This window comes from Adelges cooleyi, unplaced genomic scaffold (assembly GCF_023614345.1).
Source record: "Adelges cooleyi isolate 19-005CV unplaced genomic scaffold, UGA_ACOO_1.1 ACOO_flye_CR_arks_rails_tigmint_CR_PRNA_0, whole genome shotgun sequence".
NCBI lineage: Eukaryota > Metazoa > Arthropoda > Insecta > Hemiptera > Adelgidae > Adelges > Adelges cooleyi.
The window spans coordinates 1,065,641-1,079,787 of record NW_026095750.1 but is presented as its reverse complement, the minus strand read 5'-3'; the positions used below and the strand labels follow the sequence as shown (position 1 = coordinate 1,079,787).

The 14,147-nt window shown below is 30.4% G+C and overlaps 1 non-coding gene and 1 pseudogene across 1 annotated transcript; both read right to left on the bottom strand.

Annotated features, from left to right (window-relative positions):
• Positions 1-433: 433 nt before the first annotated feature.
• Trnak-cuu (transfer RNA lysine (anticodon CUU)) lies at positions 434-506 on the bottom strand. The gene has a single exon. It is a non-coding gene; the product is annotated as a tRNA-Lys (tRNA).
• Positions 507-6,913: 6,407 nt separating this feature from the next.
• On the bottom strand, positions 6,914-11,685 carry LOC126842231 (2,3-bisphosphoglycerate-dependent phosphoglycerate mutase-like; annotated as a pseudogene).
• Between the last annotated feature and the right edge of the window lie 2,462 nt (positions 11,686-14,147).

Sequence of the window (14,147 nt, the reverse complement as noted above, 5' to 3'; positions counted from 1 at the left end):
CATGTCTCGGCTAGACTGTGCCACTGTCTGATTGACTACACCTGTTAAGAGGGATACTAAACTAATTCCAGTAGATAAATATTAACACATCTCATGTGTCATGTATTGCTGGTGGTTTGAACTATAGTGTTAGAGAAAGGGTTCGACGAAAATCCCGGGAAAAAAGAAGGACAATGCTAAGAAAAAGAGCTAACTTAATGGTTTATAAAAATAATAAATAAATATTATAATGTAATGAAGAAATTGCACATTAGGCAACTACTAACTCTACTGTCTATACTATACCTTTAGTACAATAGAAGACATTAAAAGAATAATATTTCGCGAAGAACCCGGACAGCAATCCGTTTCACTCTTGTATCAGTGTTCACCAGTGTACATCAAGAGTCTAGAGTGTACATCTTTCCTTTCTTTTTGTCTTACGACATAGTGGCGCCCAACGTGGGGCTCGAACCCACGACCCCGAGATTAAGAGACTCGTGCTCTACCGACTGAGCTAGCTGGGCGGTATTTATTTAAATAAATATTAAACGAGTTTAAATAGGAATCATGTTTTATACGATTTTTTAGTACATTGGTACAGCTTCTACATAAAATAAATTTAACCCCTATTGAATTTTGTAGACTTATCTGGTCTAGTAACATTTTCATCTCAACATATTTTTTAAATATTACTTATTAAGAATCTATTAAAATTTCCAAATTTTAAATTTTGTGTTAGAAAATATATGTTTTACTAATAAATATAGAGAAATAAGTGGAAATCCAAATTAACTATATGGACCAAAACGCCAAATATAAACGATCATTCGGAACCAATACCCGCAGAACATTTTAAAACTTACCCAGCATGTCTACTACGATAAAATTTAGACGTATAAAGTATTTTTAGTTTTTTATTTACTTCTGTTTATTATCATTTTGTATTGTATCTATTGTCATAAAAAAAATGATTGAAAAACTACCAGCGTTATTATTTACTTACTCACTTGAACGTTTTGATAAACAAAATGTCATTAATTGAGTTTATAATCTAAAAAAACGTAAATTTATCTTAATTTTACACATAAATATATCAACTTTTTTGATTACTGTGACCTTTTTTCCCCGCTTTTTTAATTTTCTACGTATTTCCATCTCTTTTTTTAAGCGTTTTATGAAGTTATTTGTTTAAAAATCACACATTTCATGTAAAGTTTTATTAGCTTTCTACATAGAAAATTTTTCAAAAATTGGCAACACGCTTTTTAGATTATAAACTCAATTTGATGCTAAGTGCTCCAAAAGGTTGTTCGTATTTGGCGTTTGTATTAATAAAAAACAACGTAAAATTACCAGTGTTCTGTTCCGACGATCTGTCACCTAACCAACAAATAAAATTACTGTATAATGACAAAAAAATGACATTGTTTTGTATAGTAATATAATAGTTGATAAAAATATCCTAATTTACACGTATTGGTATTTCCTCATCTCTAACTTTTCATCTAACTAATATTGGAAAAATTTGGAAATTTATGTGTCAAAAAAAAAATATTCAATTGAATATCCTGTACATTATTTAACAAACGTTATTCAAATTATATAGAAAATGTATAAAGTATGACGCAAATGGCAATATTATTTTGAAAATATCAGAACATACATAATTGTAAAAAACACATGTGCCGGATAAAATATTCAAACGTTGCATGAAATTTTCGTCCAATATTTAAAATATTCCTGATATTTTTCAATAACAATAAGTCAAACTGTTAAATATATTGTTTGACCTATTAAGGAAATAAGTGAGTCTTTAAAAAATACAAAGTTGGTCCAGCTAAAGCTGTGGTTAATATAAAGTCACAAAACAATACTAGTTATACTAAATTAAAATATTAATTATAAAATATTCAAACGTTGCAAGAAATTTTTGTCCAATATTTCAAATATTCCTGATATTTTTCGATAACATTAAGTCAAATTGTTAAATATATTATTTAAACTATTAATTAAGGAAATAAGTAAGTTTAAAAAAAATACAAAGTTGGTTTAACTAAAGCTGTGGTTAATATAAAGTCACAAAACATTACTAGTTATACTAAATTATTAAAAATTTTGTCCCGATAAAAGAAGGCTTATTATGGAAGCTTAATAAGATTCTATTTGAAAAAACTAAAAAAAAGTTGTTCCAGTAAACATTTAGTTGGCCCAATTTATTATTTAGTTGTTCCACGTAGATAATTGTGTGTCTCTATAGTAAACATAGTTAAAGGGGGACCAACTGTAAAGTTTTTATGTGAAGGAGGGTGATATACATATTAATATCAAAAATATATTAAATATGCGTTAAGATATGATATATTTTATTCTAAAGTAATCTAATTTTTAGATTGACTTTTAAAATCATTCCCAATTTTTAAATACGGAATCTTATGTGTCAATAAAATATTCAATTGAATACAATCTACATTAATTACAAACGTTATTCAACTATATTGAAACGGTGTTATTTAGTATGACGCACATAGCAATGTTATTACGAGTATAACAGAACGTACATATTTCTAAAAAACCTGTGAGATTGAGCAAACATGATAACATTTTAGGATATTTGATATAAATATGCGTTAGGATATGAAACTTATTTTTTGAAAATAACAGAACTAAATAGAAGGCTTATAAGAGGGGCTTAATATGATTCTATTTGAAAAAACCAAATAAGAAGTTGTTACACTAAACATAGTTAAAGAGGGACCAACTGTAAAGTTTTTATGTCGAGGAGGGTTGTATACATATTAATATCAAAGATATTTCAAATATGCGTTAAGATATGATATATTTTATTCTAAAATAATCTAATTTTTAGATTGATTTTTTAAAATCATTCATAATTTTAGCTTCGATGCAAAGCGAGAAGGTATTGGTTTACTCTGATGTGTGTTTTTTTTTTATCTGTATACACTGTAACTTTTTTAATACTGGACCAATTCCTTCGAATAGCAACTCTATAAATCGCAATTTTCATCTTGTTGGTACTTTGGTTAAAGTTGAAAAAGTTTAATTCTTCACAGACGAAAGTTGAAAAAACAAAAAAAAACCGTACGAGTTTTTAAGTTACAACTTTAACTGGCTATAGCTTCGAGAAAAAGAGTCGGATCGAGTTGAAATTCATAAGAAATATTTATTTGGTATGCCCGCGCACGTCAGTTGTGTCAAATTTAAATTTAATCCAATGCTTACCCCCCTAGGGGGGGTACAAGTTTTTTTGTTTTTCGGGGTTTTTTAGCGGTAATTTTAAGACCTTTGGATTGAAAATTTGCCAGTAGTTGAAACTCATATGTATCCATAACATAATAAACGGAAAAAAAATTCGGCACTACATTTTTTTTTAACTGCCGGAAAACTGTGTTTTCGCAGATTGCGTATATTTTAACAAAAACACCTAAAATCTTTAAAAAAAATTGATCAAATCATTAAAACAATTTTACGTAGATCTATGCAGAATGATACTATTAAGTTTTGTGCTCAATTAACACTTTTGACTTTAAGTTTACACAATTTTTTTTTTTTTTTTTTAACTAAAAACCCGGTGTACCAGATGTGAGAAACGAACAGACACTAAAAACGATCAGTTGGTAACGTCTATCCGTGTTAGATTAGGTTAGGGTTCAATGATCGGTATCATAATATTGTGTTTATTACATGATATCACAGACGACTAAATCGTGTAACTGATTATAGTAGACACTTGATTTATTGGGAAAAAAACCTATCCGTGTACTTATTAAGACACTGAATGATTTTGATACGACAAAACCACTGTCGTTATCTCGTTATTTTATAGCCTGCGTTATATAACCTTACCGAAGGTCAACTATGAGTATATATGGTCCAACTACCTGCAAATTATGAAGAGGACTGTTGTTTATTGGATTCAGATTAAGTGTTGGTTTTTATGCAGTATACCGCCTCAAAATGTATTTTTTATTAAACAATTTTTTTAAAGGACAACTAATGTTTTGCATATTGTTATACTGTTATTCATTTAAAGATATTCACGCTTGATTGTTTAAATTGTCTAATATTAGATAATCTGCTTCGTGCTAATTTTAATTTTTTAGTTTATCAACTTGTAGCTCTAATTTTGTATAAAATATTTGTTTTCTCTATCACAGTACCAGTATACGATTTATTTTAATTTAAATGTAAGAAAATTGATTTTTCTTTAGAAAATAACAAGAAACTAATATACAGGATGAGGCAGTAAAACGGCGATTTTCTAATGTATTTAAATGGTAAAACCCGTTTCACTATCCCACCCTTTACATTTTAAGGATCTATGAAAAGGTTTTATTAGTTGCATTTTATTTTGTACATTCTCAATCTAGTAAAATAGAAGTATAATATAGCTTTGAAATAATATAATCTATGAAGTATAAATAGTTTGTGTGAGATTGCTTTAATGGAAGTATATAATACATAAATATTAATTTTATTGAGTATAAGCGATTATAATTTAAACTGTGGAGTACAAACGATTGAAACATGAATCGTCCACCACTCCAACAAAATATAACAAGACATTGTATATGTGTTATTTGGTCCACTAAGTTTTTGCAAAAAAAAAAAAACCAGTACAGTGGGGTCGGTGCATAGTGGGGACGGAGCATAGTTGGGTCGGGGCATAGTGGTGACGGCGAGGTCACAGGTTTACAGGAATTTTTAAACCTGAAAGTGATAAAATCACTTTCGAAAAAACGCTTCGATGCAAATCGGTAGTTAGTATTTTCAAGCCAGTACAGTCCAAACCAAGCACAGTATAAACCAGCAAAGTTAGAAAGTTTTAAATGAAGGTTCTGTATTTACAAATGAGCATCAAAGCGTTTATTTGAAAGCGATTTTATTCAATTTTATCACTTTTATTTATAATAATTCTTGTAGACCTGTGACCTCTCCGTTTCTCATTGCTTTGATTACATTATGCCAATACTCTACTGTACTAGTCCTCTCGAATAAAATCACTTTCAAATTAACGCTTTGATGCTCATTTGTAAATACAGAACCTTCATTTAAAACTTACTGACTTTGCTGGTTTATACTGTGCTTGGTTTGGACTGTACTGGCTTGAAAATACTTACTACCGATTTGCATCGAAGCGTTTTTTCGAAAGTGATTTTATCACTTTCAGATTTAAAAATTACTGTAAACCTGTGACCTCCCCGTCCCCAATATGCCCCGACCCAACTATGTTCCGTCCCCACTATGCACCTACCCCACTGTACTGGTTTTTTTAAATATGGAATCTTATGTGTCAATAAAATATTCAATTGAATACAATATACATTATTTCTAAACGTTATTCAACTTTATTGAAACGGTGTTATTAAGTATGACGCACATAGCAATGTTATTACGAATATAACAGAACGTACATATTTCTAAAAAACCTGTGAAAACAATTTCTGGTAACATTACAAAAAAATTGCCCATTATTTAAAATATTCCAATGATATAATACATTATTTAACAAACGTTATTTAAACTATATAGAAATAGTGCTATAGAAGTATGACGCAAATGGCATTGTTATTTTGAAAATAACAGAACCTACATTATTTTAAAAAAACACATGTGCCGGAAAAAATATTCAATCGTTGCATGACATTTTTGCCCAATATTTAAAATATTTCAATGATATAATATATATATAAATATTGTATGTTTTTGAGTATAATATACCTTATTTAACAAACGTTATTCAAACTATATAAAAACTGTGTGACTCAAATGATAATGTTAATTCGAAAACAACAGAACGTACATTTTTCTAAAAAACACATGTGCCGGATAAAATATTCAACCGTTGCATGATATTTTTGTCCAATATTTTAAATATTCTTTGTATTTTTCGATAACAATAAGTAAAAATGTTAAATATATATGTTAACCTATAAATTAAGATAATAAATTTCTTGTCTAAAGAACTAAATAAAACAACGTCAACAATGTCGGTAATTTTTTTATATTGGCAGCAGTTTTGTATTGTTGTACAATCCTACCAAACAACAAATCTGGACAAAAGTTTATTAAATTAAAATTATTAATTTTACTTTATTTATTAATATAAGTTATTAATTTGTCTGCACTGGTCTGTGTCAGTCTTAAGTATCCTTCATATTATTTAAATTATTGTTTTCTAATAATCAGTAAATAATTTCATATTTATTTTCTTACACCGGACCGTACTAAAATCAGGGTGTGAATGTGTTTTAAAAGTTATTTATCGAAATAAGAGAAAAACAGTTATTGTATTCAATTATTCAAACAGTTACTTGTTGGTCATACATAAATGTATACAACAAACAACATACGTATTTCCAAAAACAATATATTTTAGAGCATATGTTACAATTGTGGTGTAAAAAATAAAATTAAGCGAAATTTCAGCTACAGAATTTAAATAGTTACAACATTTTTTTCTACAACATACGACCCAATACAAAAACAAATAATATATTGGTACCGTTTCCGCTGTTGGTGTTAACATTTTTTTGTCGTTTTTCCAAATTTACAACCCTCACCCCAAACCTAACCTAACCTATAAATCTAATATAATATGTTTTTCAATAAAAAAAAATATATATATATAATTCATTATTCATTAATCGTTATATAAATATATAATATATATATCATTATATCTATTTTATACATGTAATAATATCAAAAAAATTAACTTATACAAAATAAATAAAACACAATTTACGACGAGTGTTGGAGAAAAGATAAGGGGGGGAGGGGGGGTTAAGAAAGAGGTGGGACAAATAGGAAGTGCCAAGACACAAAACAACTTACAAAATAGTCATTATTTAAACGCTTAGTACATCCGAATACAGTCCGAACATTAGTGTACATAAAAAATGATAGTTGTTCAATGTTGTATTATGGTACCGCTTGATGCGGCTCTGGCAATACCCTCTTGTACTCGCTTTGGATCTCCCAGAAATTCCTTGGTCGACACCACCTGCATGTACTCGTCAAACTTGTAGAAGAATGGAATACCTGATGGAATGTTTATTGAGCAAATGTCGTCGTTTGATATGCCTGTACAAACAATAATAAAACACGTTATCATTGCTATTAGCGGTAAAAAAATAAAATTTGTAAATTATATTAAAGGAACACTTGCATTTTTTAAGAAGCAATGTATAGGCAATTTTGGACTGAAACTTACCATTAGGCTAACTTTTTAAACATTTATACTACCATAGTAAAGAAGGATCTATTTTGGTATTTAATTTCTATAACGCATCTAGGAACTATTTTTTAAACAATAACATATGTTTCTACCTCAAACGTACTGTCCCAAAGAATACTTTGAATTATATTTTGAAAAACCATTTGAATTCTTTATAATATTTTCATAGCATCGATCGTGGCACAATTTGAAAATTATTTTTAGTTCAATAATTATTTTAATGTAAGAAACTACAAATTTTCAATTTTTTTAAACTTAAATAATTAATTAACAAAAAATGGAAGTCTGAAAATAAGACTGAATGTAAATTCAATGTCTCTATAAAATAAACGATTTTTTTAATGCGTTCAATATTTTGTTAAAATTTTTAATATTTTCATTTCTTTTAGCTACGATGCAAAACTGAAATAATAAACTAACAAAAAATAATTTTTAAATTATGCCACAATCGATGCATTGAAAATGTTATGAAGAATTAATCAAAACTTAAATAGAAGTATTCTTAGGAACAGTGCGTTTGAAGTAGAAATATATGTTTTTGTACAAAAATAGATTACTATAAATGCATTATAAAAATTGAAAAAAACTAAGTACTAAAATAGTTCCATATTCTCTATGGTAATAAATATGTTAAAAAATGTGGCATACTGTTAAGTTTTAGTCAAAAATTGCCAATACAATGCGCCTTAAGACTATTGAGTATCGAATTTTTTGATGCGGAAGTATTATTTTTTCACACAATATACACAATTTTAGTTTATATGTTCAGTGTCAAACTCATTTTTGTTTTAAATTGACTTGCTCCCATTATCTCGCGCACCATATTGTAAATACATATTATTTTACAGTCTATGAAATTATTTACATATGCATTGAATATCTAATTTTTACTATTTACACGGTTTTGCTTCGAAGTATTTTTTTTTTTTTAAATATATTTTCACTTTGATTGTTATCACTTATAACATTAATTGTTATTAACAACTCCTGCAGACCGATGTTAGCTCCCCGACCCGACTATGTTTGTTTTAAATTGCATTATAATAAAACATACCGAAAGACGAACCCATTAAACTCGGCGTGTTATCTATGACATTTATTATATGAGAATATTTAGTCGTTTAACAAACTCGGTACCTTCTAAATGCTTGACGAGGCTTCGCAACACAGTACCGTGGGCAACGATCAATACCCGTTTTCCCTGTCACACTGCGGGCTCAATCATCTGCTCCCAAAACGGTATCACTCTCTTCATGGTCTCTTTGAGCGATTCAGTCACAGGGAACTTAACGTTATGCTCGTTGGCGTACTTCTTGAGTTTCGGGTTGTTCATGACCGCATCGTAATACTTGTGGCCAGAATCCATCGCTCGTGGCTTCACATCGAAACTCCGTCTCCATATTTGCACCTGCAATCAAACAATGTGTACAATAGTTCACAAAAATAACTAACTAGGAGATCCCTGGTGTATGGTTGCTCAGTTTTTTTACAATTAGATCGAATTTGGTCATTGCAAATATGAGCAATTATGCTGACTTAAATGCGTGTTAGGATATTGTCACCTAGCTTTTTTAATTTAAAAATAAGCTAGTTGGAAGACGAGTCGTTTGCATTTTTATACTACAACAAGCTGTCCGGACGCGGCGTTGCCTGAGATTTAGTCTGTCAGAGCTGAGTAAAATAACTCCCATTTCCCCATTCCCATCCCCATCCCTCATCTCTAATCTCTAATCTTTTATCAGATAACAGCGTGACAGCGTTTTTGTGACACTTTTTTCGGTTGTCATGTCCCAGTCTCAGTCCCAGATCCCGTTTCAACATTTTAAAGCTGGTCCAGAATCGTGAAACATAGAATCGGCCTGTTCCTTAAATCATCACCTACCTCGCTCGAGTACCGTGGCTACCATGGTTACATACCAAGTGTTTATTTTGGGTTAGCAACGGAAAATGTTTCGTATTTAAAGTACAAAGTTCGTGATTGAGGTCACCCTTGGGGATGGATATTTCAAAAATTACTATGCCAGTTAGGTTTGCAGGAGTGTACTCAACAACTTCCCAAAAATTCAAGGCGATCAGGTCAATGGTGTACTAATGCATAAAGGACAAACAGACATTAATTTTTATATATATATATATATAGATATTATATACTAAGTTACACGTTACAACCTTTTAACAGGAAATCAAAATGGAAAAGTCCAGATAAACTGATAGTTTCCAAGAACTTCATCTTCGGTTCTCAGTCGGTTCAAAAACAACTGCGCCCTTCTACGGAAAAGGCGGCTTACAAAAGGAATACGTGTAAAAAACATAAACTCAACGGATAGTTTTACCTGTTTTTCCCCGTATATGTCTACCAGATGGCCTTTGACGTATCCGGTCAAAGCGCCATAGTGCCGTTCGCTCGGTCTCCATGTATCTATTACTTGCACATCGGGCTGTCCTAAGTACTTGGTGACCACGTCTAATGTTTGGTGAGCTCTAGTTAACAGAGATGTGAACACAATGTCGAAATAATAGCCCGCGGATTTCATCAAACGACCGCATTCGTGAGCTTCTTCCAATCCTAGAAAATGGAAATTCACAGCTCATTTATATCATCTTGAGTTGACTTGCCTCGTCAAATCACCCAACATAAACATAATACACATCAACCCCATTGTGATTTCGCATCTAATTATAATATTTCACTTGCCTTCCTTTTTTTAACGTGCTCAAACTATCTCAATTTATGTTCTCTTGACTTTCCAGCTATTGGCGTAGCTCCCATATTTCATCTTATAAACAAACAGTTCATCTGACATTCTCTCAACCTGTCTCATTAATTAATACCTAAATTGTTCATTCTTAAAATTATACAATCAAACTAATTTCGTAAAAAAGTCGTTTTTCATATGAAAATTATCCCCAACCTTAGAAGCCGCAAGGGGTTGAAACATATCGCCATCTGGCGGTACATACAAGGCAGCCACGGTCAAGAAGACAGGTGCAGCCAACGCCGCACGGGACGCGCCCTAGTGTTGCATCGGCAGGAAGCCACAGTCAGGACAACGTACGCACGCTAGAGGGCGCGCCAAAAGAACATCAGTTTATTTCTAATCAACAATTAACAATTGTTAAAATTTATTGTAAAAAAAAGATGCCAATAATTTATTCGAATCTTTTAAGAACCACAGGGAAAATTATATATCATTAGATCAAAGTTACTTTTAAGGCCGTAGGTCGATAAACGTTTGAAAATAGGGACACACGCTGAATATAACTAAACGCGTTTCGGGGGCCCCAAGGGCAGAAATAAGCATGCGGGCAGCTAATTAATCATCTCTTTCAGCTCATCGGTCCAGCGGTGCTTGACTTGTAAGTCCAACCGCGTTTGATCTCTCCTAGTAAACGGTGTTTTTGGCTACTAGCCAACAACCGATTACATTATTTTCCTGTCTTATTCACAGTGTTTTTAGCCACGAGCTAACAACTGTTTACCTTATTCCAAATAACCTGGTGGTGTTTTAGATTAAAATCTACAACCACTTCCTTGTTTTATCTTACTAACGGTGTTTTTAGCCTAGGCTGACAACCGCATCCATCCCACTCCACTACTATCCGTTTCAAACAGCGTCCGCCTGTCACATTAATAATTATCTTTTTTTTTATAGGCTAACCACCGTGTCCCGTCTCTCAGCGTACATAGTTTATGTTCTTTTTCTTTTGCTCGCTTTTGCTTTTTTTTACTATTTGGGACATTACTGTAAGTAAGAATTTTAATATTCGTAGTTAGGAGTAATTTTCTAACCCATTCGCTCCAGCGGTGTTTATACTTAAAGTATCAACCGCGGTTGGGCGATTCGGTTTTATTTATATATATATATATCTTTTTTTCTCTTTTTTTTGGCATCTTTCAACACATTTTTAAAAACACCAGTGTAAACACACATTGTATTACTAAAAGTAATAATAAAGGATTTTAAAATTCTTTTAAAAAGGAAAATTACGAGTTATTTAATTGTAGTTAGAAAGTAGTTAGCAAACCCTTCATTTAAATATACTTTGTAATTAAAAGAACAGACCTACTCTGTCAGGAACACAAGGGATAGGATTGTGTGGATAGGTAGAGATTGTTTCAGGGTATGAGTAAAATTTTTGAGGGACGGTAAACTCTGACAAAAAATTATCTTCCCAAAATATCAGACATGTAAATCTCTATAAAAAGATTGACAACCGTTAACAAGATCTGTAATCTGCTACAAAAGTATTAGCAATTTCCTATATTTTTTTTCGGCAAATGCTAAGAAAATATATGCAAAAACTTTTTATTATCGTTAGTTTAAATGTTTGTGTTTTATTACCTCGTTCGGACAACTCCGAATCGTACCATCCACAGAAGACGTTTTTTTCAGACTACTGGCTCATCCATGTCTTACCATTACTATAGTTCTCCGTCCCTTCATTTCTGAATTTTGAAATTTCTTACATATTTTAGATTGAAATGCAGCATATTTTACCATAACAGTTGCCAAAATGTATTCAAATAAATTCGCGTAATCAATGTAAAAAAAATGTTATAATATTGACAATTTTCACTAGTGCATTAGTGTTAAATGTGTGATTACTGATTATAGTGCTTACCTTTTACTCATATAGTGTCTAAATAATAATGATATACATTGTTATTGTAAGCGTACAGAAAATACTAAATAAAAGCCACTTAACAATTTTCTAATAAAAATATGAATAATTCTCATTACATTATTTTGGCATTATGTCTCTTAACCGTACAAAACGGCTATTTGTTTACACGATTTTATACGTATAATTAATGTCTTGGTATGCTCGCAAGGTTTATTATCGTCAATATTTTCGGTACCATTGTTCAATTGTGCAAATAAAATAAAATTAAACAAAGTAATAAGTGACGAAAAAGCATAGCACTTAGAAGTTAAGGCAACCATCCTAACAAAAAAAAAATATTTTTTATATATTTGAGAACTTTTAACAATAAAACATTTTTAAAAGTGAATATGTAAGAATATAATAGCTTTAAATATAACAGGTTTTACACTATTTTTAAAACTGTTAAGAGGGATACTATTCTAATTCCAGTAGATGAATATTAACACATCTTATGTATTGCTTATGTATGTATGTTATGCTGGTGGTTTGAACTTAGAGTGTTAGAAAAAAAGTTCGACGAAAACCACGGTAAAAAAGAAAGACAATGATAAGAAAAATAACTAACTTAATGGTTTATTAGAAGAATTATTAAATATTAAAAATATAATGACGACAGTGCACATTAGGTAACTACTAACATGACTGCCTATACTATACCTGTACGCTTTTTATCGCCAACTATTCAACAAATTAAAAATATCAAATTACTGTTTGCTAACTTGAAACTGACATAATATTATTTATAAGAATAACAATTAAATGAGTTTAAATAGGAATCATGTTTTTTACGATTTTTTAGTACTTTAGAGCAGCTTTTACATAAAAAAACTATGTACAAAGAAATATGTGGAATTCCATTTAACTAAATTTATTATGAAATAGTTTATAGAATATATATGAAAAAAATATTTTTCGTTCGACTGTCTCGGAGGAAGATTTTTTTTTTATTTATTAATTGCTTTTGTAATTACACATTATAACACTCAGAGAAAGATAAAGAATGATTTCTATCCTTTAACACTATACAGGTTGATTATTTTATCATGATCACAATATATATCATAGAGTTTAATAAGAAATGATTTTTTTTTTTTATAATGCTTTTATACAATAGGGAGATAGAAGGTAGAAGATAGGATGTGAGTGATAGGGGGTGAAATTTAGGGTAGGATATAGGGGATGGGAGATAGGGGTGAGTTATAGGGTATAGGAGATAGGGGTGGGAGATAGGGGGTTGGGGTAGGAATTAGCTCTGGCACATAACCGAAAAAAGTGTTACACTGTTATTTGATAAGAAATATGTCGTACGTTCAACGTTCAAATTAGAGCTAAATGATAAATTCAAAATAGTTTAAGTGCCCAAATTTTCTATGAATTGTTTTAAGCCAGATATAAAAAATTACAATATTAGTCAGAAACATGATGTTTTAATATACTAGCCACCTTAGATACTAGCTTGTTACTGCTTCTTAATATACTATATGATTATTTATAATTCCACCACTACTCTAAATTTATCTCGGTATTTCAACGAGACATGTAAATGCTCTTTCGTGGTGGCAGACTCGGCTAAAAACTTTTCACATTTGATTTTACCCCCCCTCAACAAGTTTTTTTTTAATAGACATTTTTGAATTCTAAATGGTAACATGTACATTTCATTATCAATTTAAATTGAGAAATTAAAAAAAAACACATATGCCGGAAAAAATATTCAAACGTTGCATGACATTTTTGTCCAATATTTCAAATATTCCTGATTATTTTCGATAACAATAAGTCAAATTGTTCAATATATTTTTTAACCCAATAAATATGGAGATAAGTTAGTCACTACAAAATACAAAATTGATCTATCTAAAACTGTGGTTAATATAAGGTCATTACAATACATTACTAGTTAAACTGAGTTATTCAAAATTTGGTGCCGATAAAAGAAAGCTTATTAGAGGGGCTTAATATGATTCTATTTGAATGAATTTAATAAAAAGTTGTTCCTGTAAACATTTAGTAGGGCAACTCTAATTTAGTTGTTCCACCTGGATGTTTGTATGTCTCTATAGTAAACATAGTTAAAGTGGACCAACTGTAAAGTTTTTATTTGTAGGAAGGTGGTATACATATTAATAGCAAAGATATATCAAATAGGTGTGCGTTAAGATATGATATTTTATTCTATAATAATCTAATTTTTAGATTGCTTTTTTAAAATCATTCCCAATTTTTAAATACGGAATCT